Source organism: Nerophis lumbriciformis, linkage group LG21 (genome assembly GCF_033978685.3).
Source record: "Nerophis lumbriciformis linkage group LG21, RoL_Nlum_v2.1, whole genome shotgun sequence".
Taxonomy (NCBI): Eukaryota; Metazoa; Chordata; class Actinopteri; order Syngnathiformes; family Syngnathidae; genus Nerophis; species Nerophis lumbriciformis.
Window position 1 is genome coordinate 25702501 of NC_084568.2, and position 4972 is coordinate 25707472.

A 4972-nucleotide genomic window follows, 5' to 3' on the forward strand; every position below is an offset into this window, starting at 1 on the left:
TCTTAAAATGTTGTTTTTGCAGTCTATAACCAGACAAAAACATATGATGACAGTGTATCAATAATAGTTAAATATTTAAATAATTTTCCTACTGTCAGCTCTGATTTAAATAATTTAGGGTTGTTTTCACCTAAAGTCCTCCTGTTTCCAAAAACTTATTTCCTGACTTTCGTAAACAATAACAAAATGAAAAAAAAAATAAAAAAAATTGTGATATAATCACTGTCGTATCAATCATTGGCACGGCTAACCATTTTCATATTTTCTTAAAGTTACACTAAACGATGAATTTAAAGCATTTTCTTTTTCGAATTAATTGATTTAATCGATTAATCGTTATCACCGTAAAATCGACTATAGACCGATACTTTACTTGGTATTGTTTCTGTTGATCTGTGTACCAATCCGTCCACCTCTGTTTACATTTAAGAGTTATATCTTAGCGGTTAGCATAGCCTTTTGTAGTGTAGTGCAGAATGTTTAGCTATACCTCATCCTCCAGTGATAATGGTACTTATTTAAGTATTACTGACTTAGCACTGTGGAGGGACGTTAGCTACTGCTATTGATTTCTATATCGTCTGTATCAGGGGTCCTTAACCTTTGCCAGCCCAAGGACCCTCAAACTGACGGAGAGACATAGTGGGGACCCCTACTTATCTATCCTGTAGAAAATTGTGGTTTTGATTAAAACTGTCCTAAATGTACCTTGTTACTGTGCAATGATAAGTTATTAAAATTATACAGTACGGCGCGGCCAATAGCTGGCTGGCAACTAGGGCCGCTAATCGCTAGCTGAAAACTAGCAGTACTAGGCTGACCATATTCTGAAATCCCAAGCCGGGACTAGGTGAACATTTGCCAATGATACTCGAACTTGCTTTATAAAAAATATATTTATTTAAAAAAAATGTTTTCTCTTCTGTTGACAGCAGTGTTGGCGCTAGGAATTTTCAAAATGGGGTCCCAGGGACCCCATCAAGTCATAAAAATGGGGTCCCACAGTACATTTTTGGGGTCCCATTTTTTTGTAAGCGTTTTGAAAAAAAAAGATAAACTTATGCATTATCCTGTTATATCTCACATTCTATATTGTGTTTTGGAAAAAGGTTGTCATAAACGTTACTTAATTCATAAAAAAACAAACAAAAAAACAAAAACAAATTTTTATACATATGTAAATGAATTCAGTTAATTCATTCACTATCTTGTTTCCTTCATGGATCTAAACTTTACCACTGCAGGTAGTTTTTTCTATGTTTTTATTTAATGAGTTGTAGGTGTATTTATTTCAGTATAAAAGTGTAAAAAGTGTTTTGCTTGGGTCATGAAATGATGATAATGGTGTGCCAGGGCATACATACATTTTATATTAATGCTTAAATCTCTGGAGTCTACATCAACTTCAGATCTATTCGTCATTTCAAAATGTTTTAGTTTTTTTTATGTTGCTTTTTTGTTTGTTTGTTTTCCGCCCTTTTTTGTCAAACAAAACTATGTTTTTATTGGCAAACACACAAAATATGCAAAATCTTCCACCAAAAATATTTTTCAAAGTGGAATATTTGATGCGAAGTAATCGGAACCTTGGAAAGGTCAATTAATTCATAATAACATTGATTTTGATTCAATATTATGTTTTGAGCAATGACAGTTTGAAAGAAAAAAAAAACAGCTTTGTTTTATTAGTCAACATTGCAACTGTTTCTAAATTACATTTCACCTTTAAGCTTTTTTATTTCACTTTTGTTATGTTTTTGTTTATTTTAATAGTATTTTTAGAATGTGCCGTGGGTAGGGATGTCCGATAATGGCTTTTTGCCGATATCCGATATTCCGATATTGTCCAACTCTTTAATTACCGATACCGATATCAACCGATATATACAGTCGTGGAATTAACACATTATTATGCCTAATTTGGACAACCAGGTATGGTGAAGATAAGGTACTTTAAATTTTTTTTTATAAAATAAGATAAATAAATTCAAAACATTTTCTTGAATAAAAAAGAAAGTAAAACAATATAAAAACAGTTACATTGAAACTAGTAATTAATGAAAATTAGTAAAATTAACTGTTAAAGGTTAGTACTATTAGTGGACCAGCAGCACGCACATCTCTAGCCGTGGGCCTTTAAAACATTAGCTATGGGCCGCAAATAGCCTCCGTGGCACACTTTTGACACCCCTGCTATAGATAATAAAAAATAAATCTGATAAATCTATCGATAAAAAGCAGAGCCTGGCGACGCATGCGCGTTTATCACAACTCTCCCTCTCTCTCTGTCTCTGCCCCCCCCCTCACGAATTCTGCTACGTATGCACACCTTCACAATTTGTTTTGTTTTTAACCCCTTCTTAACCCTGAATGTACATTGAAAATACACGCAACCCTAACTCAAAATGCCGGACATTTGAGGTATTTAAGAAACTCCGCCCGGACAGCCCAGCAAAAGAGGACATTTCTGGGGAAAAGAGGACGTATGGTCAGTCTAAGCAGTACTGATTACAGGAGCTGGCCACTAGCGTTTTTTTTTTTGTTTTTTTTTGCCGGTTAGAATGATCGCGACCTAGCATTCTAATGGGCCTAAATAACAAGGCGTTGTAAAAGCTACAAAAACAAAGTGGCGTCTTGGGTTTGCAGTCCCGTCACATGCATGGACACTTGTTGCCAGGCAGAGTTTGTAAGGCTCCCAAATATTTTAAAATCCCCCCCAAAATACATTGGCCAGGAGACACACACACACACACACACACACACACACACACACGCACACACACACGGACGCACGCACGCACGCATGCACGCACGCACACACACACCCACACACGCACACACGCACACACACGTTACCCACATAGACAGTAATTATAGCAGAAATATCTCATGTTTAGGAGATATATAGAGTTAGTACCATATGAGTATGTCAACGGAAGGGTGGTTACTTCCATGTGAGAACATTACTTCCATGTTGTACTTTTTAAGTATGTTGCACTTCTTAAGTTTGTTGTACTTCTTAAGTATGTTGCACTTCTTAAGTATGTTATTCTTCAAAAGTATGTTATACCTCTTAAGTATTCAAGATCAAGATCAAGATTCAAGATTCAGATGTTGTACTTCTTAAGTATGTTGTACCTCTTTAAGATGTTGTACTTCTTTTGTATGTTGTGCTGCTTACTTCTTAAGTCCGCTTAAGTATGTTATACTTAAGCATGTTGTTCTTCTTGAGGATGTTGTACTTAAGTGTGTTGTACTTTTTAAGTATGTAGTACTTCAGTATATTGTACTTCTTAAGTTTGTTGTATTTTGTAAGAATGTTGTACTCAAGTATGTTGTATTTCTTGTTGTACTTCTTAAGTATGTTGTACTTAATTGTGTTGTACTTCTTAAGTATGTTGTACATAATTATGTTGTACTACTTACATATGCTGTACTTAAGTATGTTGTACTTCTTAAGTACAAACCCCGTTTCCAAATGAGTTGGAAAATTGTGTTAGATGTAAATATAAACGGAATACAATGATTTTCAAATCCTTTTCAACCCATATTCAATTGAATGCACTACAAAGACAAGATATTTGATGTTCAAACTCATAAACTTTTTTTTTTTTTGCAAATAATTAACTTAGAATTTTATGGCTGCAACACGTGCCAAAGTAGTTGAGAAAGGGCATGTTCACCACTGTGTTACATGGCCTTTCCTTTTAACAACACTCAGTAAACGTTTGGGAACTGAGAAGACACTTTTTTTAAGCTTCTCAGGTGGAATTCTTTCCCATTCTTGCTTGATGTACAGCTTAGGTTGTTCAACAGTCCGGGGGTCTCCGTTGTGGTATTTTTGGCTTCATAAGGCGCCACACATTTTCAATGGGAGACAGGTCTGACTACAGGCAGGCCAGTCTAGTACACGCACTCTTTTACTATGAAGCCACGTTGATGTAACACGTGGCTTGGCACTGTCTTGCTGAAATAAGCAGGGGCGTCCATAGTAACGTTGCTTGGATGGAAACATATGTTGCTCCAAAACCTGTATGTACCTTTCAGCATTAATGGCGCCTTCACAGATGTGTAAGTTACCCATGTCTTGGGCACTAATACACCCCCATACCATCACACATGCTGGCTTTTCAACTTTGCGCCTATAACAATCCGGATGGTTCTTTTCCTCTTTGGTCCGCAGGACACAACGTCCACAGTTTCCAAAAACAATTTGAAATGTGCACTCGTCAGACCACAGAACACTTTTCCACTTTGTATCAGTCCATCTTAGACGAACTCAGGCCCAGCGAAGCCGACAGCGTTTCTGGGTGTTGTTGATAAACGGTTTTTGCCTTGCATAGGAGAGTTTTAACTTGCACTTACAGATGTAGCGACCAACTGTAGTTACTGACAGTGGGTTTCTGAATTGTTCCTGAGCCCATGTGGTGATATCCTTTACACACTGATGTCGCTTGTTGATGCAGTACAGCCTGAAGGATCGAAGGTCACAGGCTTAGCTGCTTACGTGCAGTGATTTCTCCAGATTCTCTGAACCCTTTGATGATATTACGGACCGCAGATGGTGAAATCCCTAAATACCTTGCAATAGCTGGTTGAGAAAGGTTTTTCTTAAACTGTTCAACAATTTGCTCACGCATTTGTTGACAAAGTGGTGACCCTCGCCCCATCCTTGTTTGTGAATGACTGAGCATTTCATGGAATCTACTTTTATACCCAATCATGGCACCCACCTGTTCCCAATTTGCCTGTTCACCTGGAGGATGTTCCAAATAAGTGTTTGATGAGCATTTCTCAACTTTATCAGTATTTATTGCCACCTTTCCCAACTTCTTTGTCACGTGCTGCTGGCATCAAATTCTAAAGTTAATGATTATTTGCAAAAAAAAAAAGTTTATCAGTTTGAACATCAAATATGTTGTCTTTGTAGTTGAAAATGATTTGCAAATCATTGTATTTCGTTTATATTTAC